Source organism: Dermacentor silvarum, chromosome 1 (genome assembly GCF_013339745.2).
Source record: "Dermacentor silvarum isolate Dsil-2018 chromosome 1, BIME_Dsil_1.4, whole genome shotgun sequence".
Classification (NCBI taxonomy): Eukaryota; Metazoa; Arthropoda; class Arachnida; order Ixodida; family Ixodidae; genus Dermacentor; species Dermacentor silvarum.
Window position 1 is genome coordinate 248,429,113 of NC_051154.1, and position 18,467 is coordinate 248,447,579.

The window sequence follows — 18,467 nt, forward strand, 5'->3', positions numbered from 1 at the left end:
AGTGGGCGCCTTTTAGTGGCTGATTTTTGTTTTGCGATAAGGAATTCCGTGTCATTTGTGTCTACGCACCGAATATTCAAACAGACCGGCGATCCTTCTTTGAGCGTCTTGAAGAGTACGTAAACTGTGACAAGGTGGTAATACGTTGGGCGATTTTAACTGTGTATGCACTGCTGACGATCGCGCAAAATGTTCACACGTTCGCGATAGGAGTGCTGAATTGCTAATGCAGTGGTGCACGATTACGACTTGGAAGATATCGGTAGTGTCTTTGCCAGTGGTACTCACCCACAGTTTACTCACTTCCAGCGTGATAGCCACGCTCGGCTAGATAGATTATATGTGTCAGCCGAATTGGTGCCCTTGTGTAGTGAATATGATGTGCAACCCATTGCATATAGCGATCACTGCTTGGTAACTGCACCTTGGGAAAACACAGATCAAACACACCTTTAACTGGGACCTCTGGAAGTTGAACGCGCAGTTGCTGGATGACGATGCCTTCGTTGATGCTGTTGCGAAAGAACTTGAAAGCCTGATTTCAGTCGAATTAGCAAGCTTCGCCATTAAATGGGAATATTTTAAACAGAAAGTAAAAACAATGGCTATTGAAAGAAGCAGTGTCCTTCGGCATAACCTGAAACAGGCAGAAACGAACCTTCGCCAGCAACTGCAATTTTTCATCAGCATGGAAAGTGTCCAGCCTGGTGTGTATGTTAACGAAATAAAGGAAGTGAAAGCCGAACTCGAAAGGATAGACGCTAAGAAATACAAAGCCGCCGTTGTGCGATCAAGGTCTGAGAAGCTGTGGGCGGGATAAGCGCCAACAAAACGAGCTCTCTCAGACGAGAAAAGGTACGCATGTCGGAAGGAAATCCGCCAGCTAGCTAAAGGCAGTGACATCACGTCCGACAAAAACGACATCAAACAAGGGATCGTCGATTCACTTCAAAGCCTTCTTAGGTCAACCACGCGAACCTAAAGATGGCTACCAGACGGAATTCCTTTCATTGATGCCAAAGCTCGATGAAGAAGTTAAGGCACGGCTAGAACATCCCATTACCCTGAGTGAGATAGAGTGCGCAATAGACGAGTTGGCGCCCGGTAAAGCACCTGGGCCTGATGGCTTAGGGGCTACTTTCTATAAAACGTTTAAGTCAGCGCTGGCTCATGTCCTCCATCTAGTTATCAGCGAAGCGTATGACCGAAAAAGATTGCCCTTGTCTTTCACAACCTCGCATATCGTGCTAATCCCGAAGAGTGATGACGAAAAGAAACGTTTGTTGCCAGGCTCATATCGCCCGATAACTCTAGCCAACGTTGACTATAAGGTATTCACGAAAGTTTTAGCGAAACGACTGCAAAGTGTCATAAAAACATTGGTAGGGCCTCACCAGACTTGTGGCATTAAAGGCCGCAGTATTACAACAAATGTACACGTGGTTCGAAGTGTGCTAGAGTGTTGCGACTCGATTGGCGATTACGTCGCGATGATGCAGATAGATTTGGCGAAAGCCTTCGACCTCGTCTCGCACAAGGCTCTACTATGCATACTCGAACATATGAACGTTGGCAGTGTCATAACGGAAGGCGTAACGATGGCGTACAAAGACTGCTCAACGCGAATCATTGTTAATGGGGAGCTCACCGATAGCTTTCGTGTGCTCTCGTCGGTGCGTCAAGGATGCCCGCTTTCGCCCCTTCTGTTTGCTGCTTATCTCGAGCCACTCTGTTTGGCCATTAAGAACAACGACCGCATAGCAGGCTATCGACTACAGGCAGCACACGTTAAAATATTGGCGTATGCAGACGACATCGCGATTCTCTGCACAAATAAAGCCAGTATTAAAGAGGCAACTACTGTAGTCGAAAAATTTTGCGATTCAGCTGGAGCCCAGATAAATTGGGATAAAAGTTATGGCTTCTGGCATGGGAGTTGGGAAGACACGCCCGAGACCTTTTCTCGATTGAATTGGTCAAAGTTACCTACACAGTACCTGGGGGTGCCTCTCGGAAGTTACCGTGAGGCCGAACCGTACTGGCTCGACCAAGCTTCGAGAGCAAAGGAAAAGGCTGACGGTTGGAGAGGAAAGCAATTGTCAATGTTTTCTAGAGCCACTGTTTGCAACCTCTTTTTAGTTTCAAAGATATGGTATGTTATGAATGTGTTGTGTGCTGCGCGGGTAAGCGTACAAAAAATTCACCGCATTTTCGCTACTTTCATTTGGGCTTCTACCTGGGAGAGGACGAGTCGAACAAATTTGTTTCTCCCGGTCAAGAAAGGTGGGCTGGGTCTAGTTCACTTGTTTTTGCGACAAATTGTGTCACGCTTTGTGTTTCTGCGGGATCAAAATGATCTCTTTCTTCGAACAATAGTACAAGTACGGCTGGGCAGACTTCTTCCAGGATTCGTTGTTTCGTCGGCTCAGAACATGCCGGGAACTGTGAAAGGATACCTGCGTGAAGTGGTGATGTCATATAGGATGTTAAATGTGCGTTTCTCACAGCAGTATCTCTCCACCGTTACAAAGAAAAAATTGTACAGAGATCTTGTGGACACGATGCTCCCCGTACCTTTGTACCGCTCGCCACACCGTGGAGGCCCCGGACAGGACGTGCTAAAAAGAGTGAAGAAAATGCCAGTACGGCCATCAACTAAGTCCTTCTTCTTCCAATTACATTCAAACACACTTCCCGTTAAGACCTGGCTTCATAGCAAGGGTATTTTCATCCCCTGGAACACCAACTGCTTTTTATGTAAAAAACCAGAAACAATAGAACATGTTTTCCTAGATTGCTGGGACCCGATCTTTCACTGGGACGTTCTGCAGAGAACGCTGAAGAAGCAGTTACCCCTGGACCCGTATGGGATACGCTTTTTGCCAATAGATACCTCAGAGCAAGTACCGTACGACCTCATTATGGTCCTGGGCCTCCACGCTATGTGGAAAACTCGCATGCAATTTGAACATGCAGACTTGGTTGTAATACCGGTGCGAGAACACTTCATTGAGAGTGTTGTTTACGTGAGAGACGCTTACAAATCACTGCCTGATCCACCACAATAGATGTCGAACTGGTGTCACTGAAAAGATTTTAGTGCTGTGCTAGCCAAAGTGTGGCTGGCACGTTTTATCCTTTGTAACCTATGAGTTTGTACGTCGAAGACGGCAATAAAGAAAAAAAAATGACCTCGGCTCGTTGGTCTAGGGGTATGATTCTCGCTTTGGGTGCGAGAGGTCCCGGGTTCAAATCCCGGACGAGCCCGTTTTTTTTTACCTTCACTAGGCATGCGAATAAATATTTAAAAAACGATGATCATTATCCTCTTATTTGATGATGTTCCCTTTCTCTTCTCAGCACAGACGCGTCCAAAGATGCGCACTTCTTTTTCTTCGTTTCTCAAGCGAGCCAAGATGTGGCGATACTGTAAACGTGCCGCGAATGTAGGATGACCTCGGCTCGTTGGTCTAGGGGTATGATTCTCGCTTTGGGTGCGAGAGGTCCCGGGTTCAAATCCCGGACGAGCCCGTTTTTTTTTACCTTCACTAGGCATGCGAATAAATATTTAAAAAACGATGATCATTATCCTCTTATTTGATGATGTTCCCTTTCTCTTCTCAGCACAGACGCGTCCAAAGATGCGCACTTCTTTTTCTTCGTTTCTCAAGCGAGCCAAGATGTGGCGATACTGTAAACGTGCCGCGAATGTAGGATGACCTCGGCTCGTTGGTCTAGGGGTATGATTCTCGCTTTGGGTGCGAGAGGTCCCGGGTTCAAATCCCGGACGAGCCCGGTTTTTTTTTTACCTTCACTAGGCATGCGAATAAATATTTAAAAAAGGATGATCATTATCCTCTTATTTGATGATGTTTCCTTTCTCTTCTCAGCACAGACGCGACCAATGGTATGGTATGGTATGGTATGCCTTATCTGATGGCGCATACCCACTGCGGGGGATTGGCCAAGATTTGGGTGGGATTAGGCAATCTTTTTTAATACTAAAATCGGTAAAGCTAAATGGAGAAAATGAACAAAAATAAAATATTTAAGAATTCAAGAAAATCTATTTGAAGCATTTATAAATTCCTCCACGGCTGAGCAAATATCCCTGTGGCACTTTCCAAGAGCGGAGGCTCCTAAAGAAAGGATGTTTAGGATAGAAAAGCCTAAACCAAGCTGTGCAAATTTTGATTCTAGAATATTTTTCCTTAAAGAAGAAAAACGTCGGCAGAATATGAAAAAATGATGTATTGTTTCATCTTCTCCACAGAATGGGCACAGAGGGGAGGGCACCAGACCAGCCCTGTGACGATAGAAGTTTAATATTGGTACCCGACAACGTAATCGGGTAAAGATGACTTCAGTTTTTCTGGTGTGAAAGGAATTTTTGGGCCAAGGGAATAGGAGGTGTCGATATTCTGAGAAATTAGCTACAGTCGGGTTCAAGAAGTCTTGAATAATTGAATATCTCCTGAATCTAGTAGTCGTTAGGTAAGCTATTGTAGGAAGTAATCGTAATACAGGGCCACTGAGGGCCGCTCTCGCGAGACTGTCAGCCATTTCGTTCATGACTAATCCTTTATGTCCAGGCACCCAAAGCAATCTAATTAAATTTATGTGGGCAGGCACTAGAAAATGAAATGTACGTAAAAGGTTAGTGACACTATTTGCTGTGAGCGAGGAACATAAAGATAAAGAATCTGTTATTATTACTACCGCTGATATTGATGAATTTAGTTTGCGTAGGGCTAGAACTACAGCTAGAAATTCAGCCATAAATACGGAAAGGAAGTCCGGAATCCTGATTGCGAACGACCAATTTAGAGCAGGAGAGAAAATGCCAATTCCAGATTTTTCTTCACACTGTGAGGCGTCTGTCGCAATGATCGTACTTATTGATAAACTTAATAAATGGTCTTGTAATAGGCCGTTTAATATATTATAAGAAAGGAGTTTTGCGTTGTTTGGGTAGATGTCATCATATATGATTTGTAGGTTTTTTCGCACATCACAAATAGGCGGCACCTCCCAGATACGTACATTTAAGGGATTGATTAATGTTTGTGCGAAGACCACCTGGGGTGTATGAAAACGAGGCCAGTGTATTCCGAAGAATAGTGCAGGCTGGGAAATGAATATGTATTCTCATCTTGTAATAGGGGATTCATACAATTTTAAGATTGTTTGCACCGTCAGTAAGCGAAATCTACACAATATTGAGGGCAACCTGACTTCTTGGTGTAGTATGTTATTGGCAACACATTTGGGTAATCCACAACACAGTCGTAGGGCTTCCCGCTCAAGCAGAACAAGGGGACGTAATTTATAAGCTGGCGCACCGGAAAATAATACACATCCAAATTCTAAAATGGGCCGCACATACATTTTATATATCATTAAAAGTGGATCTCTCCGCATTCCGGACCGACTGTTGCACAGCTTACGAAGCATACCAACGGCTCTCACTCCTTTATTAACTATTTGGTCAATATGGCCGAGCCAGCTGAGGGAACCGTCATATACTACACCTAAATATTTCACAGACTCCACTTGAGGTATAGTCTCGAGGCGATAAGATAGCGATATGTTAACAGGATTGTTAAGAGGGAAAACCAATATCGAGCATTTTCTAACGTTAAGTGAAAGGCGAATTTTGTTTAACCAGGTTTCTATGGCATAGAGGTAGTTTTGTAGTCGATAATATAGAGAGTGGATATTACTGTCTGATGCGAAGAAAGCAATGTCATCTGCGTATACGTATGTTTGCACATCTTGATGAAGAGGAATGGAACACATCAGAATGTTAAAAAGTAATGGTGAAGTGACAGCTCCTTGAGGAACACCACGTGATTGATTATAAATACTCGAGGAAAAGCCTCTTAGAGAGCAGTAAAATGTTCTTCCGTTTAAAAATTCATCAATCCAGTTTGAAAAATAATTTGGAATCTCTAGACTTCACAATATATCTAATACGATTAAGTGTTCAACGCTGTCGTATGCTTTGGAAATGTCTAACGTCACGAGAGCACCTATTTGCCTCTGTCGCCGTGCTAATTTTATTCTACTTTCTAAGTCCACGTGAGCATGCCAAATGGAACATGATGGTCGGAATCCAATTTGGCAGGGGCTAAGCAAGTCTTTGTTCTGTATAAATTTAATCATACGGGCATATAGAATTCTTTCGATTAATTTAACAAAATTTGAAGTTAGGGCAATTGGTCTAATATTATCTATTGTATATCCTTCCCCATGATTTTTAAGAATTGGGATGATTTTAGCGATTTTCCACGCAGACGGAATCCATGAAAACCGAATCGAGTAATTTACAACAGCTAAAAGGTCATTAGAAGCTTCCTTAAATAAGATTCTGATCATAGCAGATGTTACCCCATCCACGCCGGGAGCTGAATCTGGAAGCCGCTCCACAATTTCAGCCAATTCCAACATAGAGACTTCTGTAAAATCATCTGATGCCCTACGTAAGCGAGAACAACTTGGCAATACGGAAGAAAATCTAAGCTCTAATCCCTTCGCAATTTCTTCTAGTGATTGTTTTATTTCATCGCTACTTAAGATTATAGAGTCAATATTAATTTGACGTGGAAGAACTTTTCTACTGCGGAGAAATCGGAATAATGCGCGCTTATTTTTATTGTTAGACAGGAAATCAAAATGCTTACAGTCGAATTCATCTTTGGCTTTTGAAACTGTATGTTTAAAGATTGCTCGAAAAAATTTGTAGTCACTCCAATTTTGCGGACTCTGGTTATGTAATAATTTTTTCCAAGCAGCTTTTCTCTTTCTGTAGTCTCGGCTGCATTCTTCATTCCACCAAGGGCTGTAAGAATTTCTTTTATTCAATCTAATCTCAAATTGAGCCTTTTTTTTTAGAGTTTTCCAAAGCGGAACAAATAATCGTGGTTTTTTGTTCTGTAGGCGCATCAGACAGAGATGAAAGGGCATTTCGTAAGCATTTTTTAAAAATGTCGTAGTTTATAAAAGTTCGAACCTGGTAACTCATAAATGTTACAGGACGGGCAACTTCAAATACTATTGGAAGGTGATCACTGTTTGTCGAACACTCAACAGTCGACCAAGAAGTTACGGAAAGACTCGGGCCACAGAATGTAAGATCTATTAAAGAGTAAGATTGACCTCGCACAAACGTAATAGATCCGGAGTTAACACACGTTAGCCGATTGTCCAACGACCAGTTCCATAATCGGGTGCCCCACAAATCTGTTCTTAAACCCCATGAGATATGGTGAAACAAAAGATGCGCACTTCTTTTTCTTCGTTTCTCAAGCGAGCCAAGATGTGGCGATACTGTAAACGTGCCGCGAATGTAGGATGACCTCGGCTCGTTGGTCTAGGGGTATGATTCTCGCTTAGGGTGCGAGAGGTCCCGGGTTTAAATCCCGGACGAGCCCGTTTTTTTTTACCTTCACTAGGCATGCGAATAAATATTTAAAAAACGATGATCGTTATCCTCTTATCTGATGATGTTCCCTTTCTCTTCTCAGCACAGACACGACCAAAGATGCGCACTTCTTTGTCTTCGTTTCTCAAGCGAGCCAAGATGAGGCGATACTGTAAACGTGCCGCGAATGTAGGATGACCTCGGCTCGTTGGTCTAGGGGTATGATTCTCGCTTTGGGTGCGAGAGGTCCCGGGTTCAAATCCCGGACGAGCCCGTTTTTTTTTTTACCTTCACTAGGCATGCGAATAAATATTTAAAAAACCATGATCATTATCCTCTTATTTGATGATGTTTCCTTTCTCTTCTCAGCACAGACGCGACCAAAGGTATGGTATGGTATGGTATGCCTTATCTGATGGCGCATACCCACTGCGGGGGATTGGCCAAGATTTGGGTGGGATTAGGCAATCTTTTTAATACTAAAATCGGTAAAGCTAAATGGAGAAAATGAACAAAATAAAATATTTAAGAATTCAAGAAAATCTATTTGAAGCATTTATAAATTCCTCCACGGCTGAGCAAATATCCCTGTGGCACTTTCCAAGAGAGGAGGCTCCTAAAGAAAGGATGTTTAGGATAGAAAAGCCTAAACCAAGCTGTGCAAATTTTGATTCTAGAATATTTTTCCTTAAAGAAGAAAAACGTCGGCAGAATATGAAAAAATGATGTATTGTTTCATCTTCTCCACAGAATGGGCACAGAGGGGAGGGCACCAGACCAGCCCTGTGACGATAGAAGTTTAATATTGGTACCCGACAACGTAATCGGGTAAAGATGACTTCAGTTTTTCTGGTGTGAAAGGAATTTTTGGGCCAAGGGAATAGGAGGTGTCGATATTCTGAGAAATTAGCTACAGTCGGGTTCAAGAAGTCTTGAATAATTGAATATCTCCTGAATCTAGTAGTCGTTAGGTAAGCTATTGTAGGAAGTAATCGTAATACAGGGCCACTGAGGGCCGCTCTCGCGAGACTGTCAGCCATTTCGTTCATGACTAATCCTTTATGTCCAGGCACCCAAAGCAATCTAATTAAATTTATGTGGGCAGGCACTAGAAAATGAAATGTACGTAAAAGGTTAGTGACACTATTTGCTGTGAGCGAGGAACATAAAGATAAAGAATCTGTTATTATTACTACCGCTGATATTGATGAATTTAGTTTGCGTAGGGCTAGAACTACAGCTAGAAATTCAGCCATAAATACGGAAAGGAAGTCCGGAATCCTGATTGCGAATGACCAATTTAGAGCAGGAGAGAAAATGCCAATTCCAGATTTTTCTTCACACTGTGAGGCGTCTGTCGCAATGATCGTACTTATTGATAAACTTAATAAATGGTCTTGTAATAGGCCGTTTAATATATTATAAAAAGGAGTTTTGCGTTGTTTGGGTAGATGTCATCATATATGATTTGTAGGTTTTTTCGCACATCACAAATAGGCGGCACCTCCCAGATACGTACATTTAAGGGATTGATTAATGTTTGTACGAAGACCACCTGGGGTGTATGAAAACGAGGCCAGTGTATTCCGAAGAATAGTGCAGGCTGGGAAATGAATATGTATTCTAATCTTGTAATAGGGGATTCATACAATTTTAAGATTGTTTGCACCGTCAGTAAGCGAAATCTACACACTATTGAGGGCAACCTGACTTCTTGGTGTAGTATGTTATTGGCAACACATTTGGGTAATCCACAACACAGTCGTAGGGCTTCCCGCTCAAGCAGAACAAGGGGACGTAATTTATAAGCTGGCGCACCGGAAAATAATACAAATCCAAATTCTAAATTGGGCCGCACATACATTTTATATATCATTAAAAGTGGATCTCTCCGCATTCCGGACCGACTGTTGCACAGCTTACGAAGCATACCAACGGCTCTCACTCCTTTTTTAACTATTTGGTCAATATGGCCGAGCCAGCTGAGGGAACGGTCATATACTACACCTAAATATTTCACAGACTCCACTTGAGGTATAGTCTCGAGGCGATAAGATAGCGATATGTTAACAGGATTGTTAAGAGGGAAAACCAATATCGAGCATTTTCTAACGTTAAGTGAAAGGCGAATTTTGTTTAACCAGGTTTCTATGGCATAGAGGTAGTTTTGTAGTCGATAATATAGAGAGTGGATATCACTGTCTGATGCGAAGAAAGCAATGTCATCTGCGTATACGTATGTTTGTACATCTTGATGAAGAGGAATGGAACACATCAGAATGTTAAAAAGTAATGGTGAAGTGACAGCTCCTTGAGGAACACCACGTGATTGATTATAAATACTCGAGGAAAAGCCTCTTAGAGAGCAGTAAAATGTTCTTCCGTTTAAAAATTCATCAATCCAGTTTGAAAAATATTTTGGAATCTCTAGACTTCACAATATATCTAATACGATTAAGTGTTCAACGCTGTCGTATGCTTTGGAAATGTCTAACGTCACGAGAGCACCTATTTGCCTCTGTCGCCGTGCTAATTTTATTCTACTTTCTAAGTCCACGTGAGCATGCCAAATGGAACATGATGGTCGGAATCCAATTTGGCAGGGGCTAAGCAAGTCTTTGTTCTGTATAAATTTAATCATACGGGCATATAGAATTCTTTCGATTAATTTAACAAAATTTGAAGTTAGGGCAATTGGTCTAATATTATCTATTGTATATCCTTCCCCATGATTTTTAAGAATTGGGATGATTTTAGCGATTTTCCACGCAGACGGAATCCATGAAAACCGAATCGAGTAATTTACAACAGCTAAAAGGTCATTAGAAGCTTCCTTAAATAAGATTCTGATCATAGCAGATGTTACCCCATCCACACCGGGAGCTGAATCTGGAAGCCGCTCCACAATTTCAGCCAATTCCAACATAGAGACTTCTGTAAAATCATCTGATGCCCTACGTAAGCGAGAACAACTTGGCAATACGGAAGAAAATCTAAGCTCTAATCCCTTCGCAATTTCTTCTAGTGATTGTTTTATTTCATCGCTACTTAAGATTATAGAGTCAATATTAATTTGACGTGGAAGAACTTTTCTACTGCGGAGAAATCGGAATAATGCGCGCTTATTTTTATTGTTAGACAGGAAATCAAAATGCTTACAGTCGAATTCATCTTTGGCTTTTGAAACTGTATGTTTAAAGATTGCTCGAAAAAATTTGTAGTCACTCCAATTTTGCGGACTCTGGTTATGTAATAATTTTTTCCAAGCAGCTTTTCTCTTTCTGTAGTCTCGGCTGCATTCTTCATTCCACCAAGGGCTGTAAGAATTTCTTTTATTCAATCTAATCTCAAATTGAGCCTTTTTTTTGAGAGTTTTCCAAAGCGGAACAAATAATCGTGGTTTTTTGTTCTGTAGGCGCATCAGACAGAGATGAAAGGGCATTTCGTAAGCATTTTTTAAAAATGTCGTAGTTTATAAAAGTTCGAACCTGGTCACTCATAAATGTTACAGGACGGGCAACTTCAAATACTATTGGAAGGTGATCACTGTTTGTCGAACACTCAACAGTCGACCAAGAAGTTACGGAAAGACTCGGGCCACAGAATGTAAGATCTATTAAAGAGTAAGATTGACCTCGCACAAACGTAATAGATCCGGAGTTAACACACGTTAGCCGATTGTCCAACGACCAGTTCCATAATCGGGTGCCCCACAAATCTGTTCTTAAACCCCATGAGATATGGTGAAACAAAAGATGCGCACTTCTTTTTCTTCGTTTCTCAAGCGAGCCAAGATGTGGCGATACTGTAAACGTGCCGCGAATGTAGGATGACCTCGGCTCGTTGGTCTAGGGGTATGATTCTCGCTTTGGGTGCGAGAGGTCCCGGGTTTAAATCCCGGATGAGCCCGTTTTTTTTTACCTTCACTAGGCATGCGAATAAATATTTAAAAACGATGATCATTATCCTCTTATTTGATGATGTTCCCTTTCTCTTCTCAGCACAGACGCGTCCAAACATGCGCACTTCTTTTTCTTCGTTTCGCAAGCAAGCCAAGATGAGGCGATACTGTAAACGTGCCGCGAATGTAGGATGACCTCGGCTCGTTGGTCTAGGGGTATGATTCTCGCTTTGGGTGCGAGAGGTCCCGGGTTCAAATCCCGGACGAGCCCGTTTTTTTTTACCTTCACTAGGCATGCGAATAAATATTTAAAAAACGATGATCATTATCCTCTTATTTGATGATGTTCCCTTTCTCTTCTCAGCACAGACGCGACCAAACATGCGCACTTCTTTTTCTTCGTTTCTCAAGCGAGCCAAGATGTGGCGATACTGTAAACGTGCCGTGAGTGTCGGATGACCTCGGCTCGTTGGTCTAGGGGTATGATTCTCGCTTAGGGTGCGAGAGGTCCCGGGTTCAAATCCCGGACGAGCCCGTTATTTCTTTTACCTTCACTAGGCATGCGAATAAATATTTAAAAAACGATGATCATTATCCTCTTATTTGATGATGTTGCCTTTCTCTTCTCAGCACAGACGCGACCAAAGATGCGCACTTCTTTTTCTTCGTTTCTCAAGCGAGCCAAGATGTTGCGATACTGTAAACGTGCCGCGAATGTAGGATGACCTCGGCTCGTTGGTCTAGGCATTCTGCTTCCGGCAGCCGTGCTGTGCGGTTCGTAGGATCATGAGCTCCGTTGGAGCGGCGATGGCGGCCCTTACCAGCCGCGGTAACAGGAAACAAGAAGATGAGTACCATTTTGTTTTGCCACAACTGCCTACAGGACGCATCGTTACCAATACAGTTTTTCTGCATGGTGACGTGCGAGCACGGCCTTACAGAGTTGAAGATTTCAGGGACGCCCTCGCTCTTGCAGGGATGCTGCCGGAAGTTGTCGCACTCGGAGCCTACCAGATTAACCATGTCTGGGCGGTTACCATGTGCAATGCAGACGCTACCAAGCGGCTGCTAGCCTTGAAGGAAATGGAAGTGAAGGGACGGCGCTGCGTCGTCGTGGACCCACAGGACAGGCAAGTCAAGTTACGCCTTCACTGGCTTATTTACGGCGTAGCTGACGAGGACGTCCGTACAGCGCTAGCCGCTTATGGCAAGGTGGTTGACGTACAGCGTGAGCGTTGGCGGGTGCCGGGTGTTCAAGAAAAGAACTCGACTGCCCGGACGGTGCTGATAAAGTTGAAAACTGGCTTGAAGTTGGAAGACCTACCGCACCAGGTACGGGTCGCTGGAGAACTAGCATTAGTGGTAGTTCCGGGGCGACCAATGCAGTGCCTGCGCTGTCAGGGCTCTGGACATGTCCGGCGTGACTGCAAAGTGCCCCGGTGCTCGATATGCAGACGATTTGGACACGAAGACGCTCAGTGCACGCGGTCCTACGCCGCAGCTACTGGGCGAGGAGTGAGCGACTACACCTAGAAGCTCTTAATGGACGTGACCGAAGCCGAGGAGGCAGCAAAGGGAAGCGGAAGCTTGGAAACCCAAAAGGAACCGCGCAGCGAAAAGACACCAGAAGGCAAGCAAAGCCAGGGGACAACGGAGGCTACGACCAAGCCGCCAGCAACAGTGACCGAGCTGGCAGCCACGCCCGTTCCCGCTGACGACGACACGTTGGAGAGTAGCGATACAGAAGGCACCCAAGCTGAACCAAGGAAGCCGCGCTTGCAGGGGAGCCAAGCCCATAGCAGCAGAGTCAACCCGGCTGTCAAGCGTCCGCTTGAAGGGACCGCGGACCAGAAGGCGTCCTCCGGGAGACGCCCCAGCCTTAAGCCACGGCCAAATCTCGAATCGGAGAGGAAGCCCACCGACGAGCCGACGAGGCAGCACCTGGACACCGGGCAACCGGGCGGATCCGAAGACGTCTAGCCGTGCGCTAGACGTGCAAGGTAAGCGTCATGCTTCGGGTCCTGCTACCTCCTGTTAAAACATGGCACGCAACGCGTCGTTTAGTTTGGCTACGTTAAACGTGCGAGGTCTAGCCGCAAAGAAAAAGCAGAGCCAAGTATACCGGTTGTTGGTAGATCATGACCTCGACATGTTGGCTGTGCAAGAAACAAAAGTTGAAGGGGAGGAGCAGACCCGGAGCATGCTGCTTCGCTTCACGGCTCGCTACTACGTTGCAGTGAGTCATGCGGTGGGCAAGTCAGCGGGATGCCTGCTATTTTTGAAAAAGTTACCGGGGCTAGATGTACAGAGTGTTTATTCATGTCCAAATGGTAGATTTATTGTTGTTGATTTTTATTACAGTGATGTTACCTGGAGAGTAATATGTATTTATGCACCGAACGGTACAGATGAGAGGTATAATTTTTTTCTGAGCATTGAGCCATATCTGACTGCAGACAAACATCTTGTTGTGTTAGGAGATTTCAACTGCGTTTTGAACACTCGGGACCGAAGCAATGCACACGGGTATAGAGACAGAAGTAGTCAGCTTTTATCACGGTTTATTGGAGAACATGATATAGATGATGTAGCAGAATGTCTCGAGGGAGTGAGAGAAGTGCAGTTTACGCATTTCCAAGGGCAGAGTCACGCTCGCCTTGACCGTATTTATGCATCAGTGGAGCTATTACCTTTGTGTACCCAATACCATGTAGTGCCCGTGTCGTTTTCGGACCATTGTCTGGTTAAATGTCTGATGGGAAGTGCGGAAAAACAAAAGTTTTCGTGGGATCTGTGGAAAATGAACGTAAAGCTTCTAAGCGACGAATGCTTTATTCAAGATGTGAAGGAGGCGATAGATGCAATGAAATCAGAACAGGTGCCCAGTGTCGGCGCGCAATGGGATTTATTTAAGCAACATGTCAAAATGAAAGCCATAGAGCGAGCTAGCTGCATTAAGTATGAGGATAAAGTTAAAGAAAGAAATTTAAGAAAATTGCTTGAAAAACTGGTTAAGCTTGAATGCCGTGAGCCGGGCAAGTTTAAAGACGACATTCGTAGCATAAAACAGAAACTCGAAGCAGCAGATGAAGAACGTTATCGGGGAGCGATAGTGCGAGCCAGGGCCGAGGCATGGGCGGCCGGGGAGACGCCCACAAAGCGAGCGCTGGGAATCGAAAGGGCGCACGCCCGCCGTAATCACATCGATGTGATAGAAGAAAGTGGTGTTGAAACAACAGATACGGAGGCTATAGGGCGAGCTTTCTTTCGATTCTACGAAGGGCTGTTTGCCCATAGATCAGTAGATGTAGAAGGGTTTAAAACAGCCTTCTTAGAGCGCATGCCTCGGCTGTCAGAAGAAAGAAAAGCAGCTCTTGAAGCACCTATAACAATAGCAGAAATAGAAAAGGCAATAGATGATCTTAACCCAGGAAAGTCGCCCGGTCCGGACGGTCTGAGCGCGGCTTGGTACAAAGCATTCAAGCAAGACCTGTCCTGTCAGTTGAAAGATGTCTTTGATGAGGCATTTGAGGTGGGAACGTTACCCCTGTCATTCTCCCAAGCACACACTGTGCTCATTCCAAAAACAGAACAAAAAGATAGGCTAAGACTCGTGACATCATACAGACCAATCTCACTAACTAACTGTGATTATAAAATATTTATGAAAGTATTGGCTAGCAGACTTCAGACCGTTATGACGCAGATTGTGGGAGCCCACCAAACCTGTGGTATTAAGGGCCGCTCTATTTTTACTAATATTCATTCATTGAGGTGTGTGCTCGAGTGTTGTGACGCCTCTCGGTCGGCTGTCGCAATACTCCAGCTTGACCTAGAAAAGGCATTTGACTGTGTATCTCATGTATTATTGCGTTCCATACTCGAACATGTTAATTTAGGCTCAATCATCATCGACGGAATATCCCTAGCTTATAGAAACTGCAAAACGCGCCTGATAGTCAACAACAGATTGGGGGACCCCGTTGACGTCCAGCGGAGCGTGCGTCAAGGGTGCCCACTGAGTCCTCTTTTGTTTAGTATTTATATTGAAACTTTGTGTCAAGCAATAATTGAAAATGATCGTGTTCATGGGTTCAGATTGCAGGCGTCCGAGCTAAAGCTCTTAGCGTACGCTGATGATATAGCGGTGTGCTGTACGAAAAAGGAGAGCGTGCTAGAGACAGTCGCTGTAGTAAGACGGTTCGGAGAAGTAACGGGGAGCTTTGTGAACTGGGGAAAGTGTCTGGGCTTTTGGCACGGCGAGTGGCAGTCAACACCAGAGACATTTGCCAACGTGAAATGGGTTAAAACCCCAGTGAAGTACCTCGGCGTTCCCCTTGAAAGTTATAAGAAAAATGATGATTTCTGGCTAGAACAAGCCAAAGAAACACGAGAAAAGGCGGAGAGATGGAAAGGCTCACACCTATCAATTTTCGCCAGAGCGACAGTGTGCAATTTGTTTTTTGTTAGTAAATTATGGTACATGATGCAAGTGTTGTATTGTTCGCGAGTGCATGTGCAGAAGTTCCACCGAGTGTTCGCTGTTTTTATTTGGGCTTCCAGCTGGGAACGCTGCAGCCGCACGAATCTTTTCAGGCGAGTGAAAGAGGGAGGCCTGGGTCTGGCACACCTATTCGTGCGGTAGCTTGTAAGCCGTTTTTTCTTCTTTCGGGACGTCAAAGACCCGTTCTTAAGATCGGTGTGTCAAGTGAGACTTTGTAGTGCGTTACCAGAGCTTGTTATCAGCAGCGAAATTATGCCTGGTACTTTGGGTACTTCAAGGAGATAGTAGCCAGTGTTCGTTTTTTGTCGGTACGGTTCTCGAATGATTATATGTTCAGCGTGAAAAGAAAGAAAATGTACAGTGACCTGTGTGATGTTATTTTTCCAGTACCGATGTACAGAGCCATATACAGTGGAGGTCAGGGAAAGAACGTTTTGAAACGAGTAAAAAGAATGCACGTGCAGCCAGGAGTGAAATCTTTCTTCTTCAAGCTTCACACTGGCACCCTGACAGTGAGAACCTTCTTAGAAGAACGCGGGTTTTACATGCCGTGGGGGTCAAACTGTCTGATTTGTAAAAAGCCTGAAACAGTAGACCGTGTTTTCATACATTGTTGGGAGGGGGTGTACTTTTGGGACGTTCTGCAAAGAACAATGAAGAAAGAATTGCCCTTACATCCGCAGGGCATAAGATTTCTACCACTGGATAATGAGGACGGGGTCCCATTTGACCTCATCATGCTGACTGGCCTCTACTGTCTATGGCGATCCCGAATGCAAGGCTTCTATTGTGACCCAGAAGCGCGGCCTGCGCGCATACATTTCCGTGAACACATGTCACGCTTTCTGGAGGTGAAAAAAGCACAAGTTGATGTGCCTGATTGGCTACCAAGGGTAGAGGCCTTGGCATCCCTAAAGGAATTTTAAAAGACAAAGTCAGCCAAGTCATGCTGGCTGCTATGTAAGAGCTTCTTTTTTTATTCTGTATTTTTGTGTCCTAGTTATGCATTTTGTTTGTTTTGCTGACAGTGTGTCGGTGAACCTGTCGAGAACTGGCAATAAAGAAAAAAAAAAAAGGCTCGTTGGTCTAGGGCTATGATTCTCGCTTTGGGTGCGAGAGGTCCCGGGTTCAAATCCCGGACGAGCCCGTTTTTTTTACCTTCACTAGGCATGCGAATAAATATTTAAAAAACGATGATCATTATCCTCTTATTTGATGATGTTCCCTTTCTCTTCTCAGCACAGACGCGACCAAAGATGCGCACTTCTTTTTCTTCGTTTCTCAAGCGAGCCAAGATGTTGCGATACTGTAAACGTGCCGCGAATGTAGGATGACCTCGGCTCGTTGGTCTAGGGGTATGATTCTCGCTTTGGGTGCGAGAGGTCCCGGGTTCAAATCCTGGACGAGCCCGTTATTTTTTTTACCTTGAGTAGGCATGCGAATAAATATTTAAAAAACGATGATCATTATCCTCTTATTTGATGATGTTCCCTTTCTCTTCTCAGCACAGACGCGACCAAAGATGCGCACTTCTTTTTCTTCGTTTCTCAAGCGAGCCAAGATGTTGCGATACTGTAAACGTGCCGCGAATGTAGGATGACCTCGGCTCGTTGGTCTAGGGGTATGATTCTCGCTTTGGGTGCGAGAGGTCCCGGGTTCAAATCCCGGACGAGCCCGTTTTTTTTTACCTTCACTAGGCATGCGAATAAATGTTTAAAAAACGATGATCATTATCCTCTTATTTGATGATGTTCCCTTTCTCTTCTCAGCACAAACGCGACCAAAGATGCGCACTTCTTTTTCTTCGTTTCTCAAGCGAGCCAAGATGTTGCGATACTGTAAACGTGCCGCGAATGTAGGATGACCTCGGCTCGTTGGTCATGGGGGATTCTGCTTCCGGCAGCCGAGCTGTGCGGACGTGCGAATCATGGGCTCCGAAGGAGCAGCTTTTGCGGCGACCAGCCGCGGTAACAGGCTTATCGATAACGAGGAAGCGAGCTATCAGTTTATTTTGCCACCTCTGCCCAAGGGACGTGTTGTAAAGAACACCGTGTTTTTACATGGCGACGTGCGAGCAAGGCCCTACAGGGTCGAAGATTTCCGAGACGCGCTCGTCCCGACTGGATTGCTACCGGAAGTCGTGGCCCTTGGCGCCTACCAGATCAATCATGTTTGGGCGGTCACCTTCTCGAACGACGAGGCGGCGAAGAAACTCGTGACATTGAAAGAACTCAACGTGAAAGGGCGTCGCTGCGTAGTCGTCAACCCTCAAGACCAACAGGTACGCTTTCGCCTTCATTGGTTGCTGTACTGGGTTGAAGACGAAGATGTAAAGACAGCGCTGGCAGCCTTTGGCAAGGTCATTGAAGTGACGCGAGAACGATGGCGCGTCAAAGGCGTCGGAGATAAGGATTCAACGTCTCGAACTGTTCTTCTGAAACTGAAGAGCGGAATGAAAGTAGACGACCTTCCGCACCAAATCCGAGTTTCAGGTGAACTGGCCCTTGTCGTGGTGCCTGGACGGCCGATGCAGTGCCTACGATGCAAGGGTTTCGGGCATGTCCGTCGCGAGTGCAAGGTGCCGCGATGCTCGCGATGCCGTAATTTTGGCCACACTGAAGATCAGTGTGTACTCACGT

General features: G+C 44.8%; 11 non-coding genes across 11 annotated transcripts; all 11 read left to right on the top strand.

The window, feature by feature from the left end:
• The first annotated feature begins 3,195 nt into the window (after positions 1–3,195).
• Trnap-ugg (transfer RNA proline (anticodon UGG)) lies at positions 3,196–3,267 on the top strand. The gene has a single exon. It is a non-coding gene; the product is annotated as a tRNA-Pro (tRNA).
• Positions 3,268–3,459: 192 nt separating this feature from the next.
• Trnap-ugg (transfer RNA proline (anticodon UGG)) lies at positions 3,460–3,531 on the top strand. Its single transcript has one exon. It is a non-coding gene; the product is annotated as a tRNA-Pro (tRNA).
• A 192-nt stretch (positions 3,532–3,723) lies between these two features.
• Positions 3,724–3,795, top strand: Trnap-ugg (transfer RNA proline (anticodon UGG)). Its single transcript has one exon. It is a non-coding gene; the product is annotated as a tRNA-Pro (tRNA).
• Positions 3,796–7,361: 3,566 nt separating this feature from the next.
• Trnap-agg (transfer RNA proline (anticodon AGG)) lies at positions 7,362–7,433 on the top strand. Its single transcript has one exon. It is a non-coding gene; the product is annotated as a tRNA-Pro (tRNA).
• Positions 7,434–7,625: 192 nt separating this feature from the next.
• On the top strand, positions 7,626–7,697 carry Trnap-ugg (transfer RNA proline (anticodon UGG)). Its single transcript has one exon. It is a non-coding gene; the product is annotated as a tRNA-Pro (tRNA).
• Positions 7,698–11,260: 3,563 nt separating this feature from the next.
• On the top strand, positions 11,261–11,332 carry Trnap-ugg (transfer RNA proline (anticodon UGG)). Its single transcript has one exon. It is a non-coding gene; the product is annotated as a tRNA-Pro (tRNA).
• A 191-nt stretch (positions 11,333–11,523) lies between these two features.
• On the top strand, positions 11,524–11,595 carry Trnap-ugg (transfer RNA proline (anticodon UGG)). Its single transcript has one exon. It is a non-coding gene; the product is annotated as a tRNA-Pro (tRNA).
• A 192-nt stretch (positions 11,596–11,787) lies between these two features.
• On the top strand, positions 11,788–11,859 carry Trnap-agg (transfer RNA proline (anticodon AGG)). The gene has a single exon. It is a non-coding gene; the product is annotated as a tRNA-Pro (tRNA).
• Positions 11,860–16,903: 5,044 nt separating this feature from the next.
• On the top strand, positions 16,904–16,975 carry Trnap-ugg (transfer RNA proline (anticodon UGG)). The gene has a single exon. It is a non-coding gene; the product is annotated as a tRNA-Pro (tRNA).
• Positions 16,976–17,166: 191 nt separating this feature from the next.
• Positions 17,167–17,238, top strand: Trnap-ugg (transfer RNA proline (anticodon UGG)). The gene has a single exon. It is a non-coding gene; the product is annotated as a tRNA-Pro (tRNA).
• Positions 17,239–17,432: 194 nt separating this feature from the next.
• On the top strand, positions 17,433–17,504 carry Trnap-ugg (transfer RNA proline (anticodon UGG)). Its single transcript has one exon. It is a non-coding gene; the product is annotated as a tRNA-Pro (tRNA).
• Positions 17,505–18,467: the final 963 nt, after the last annotated feature.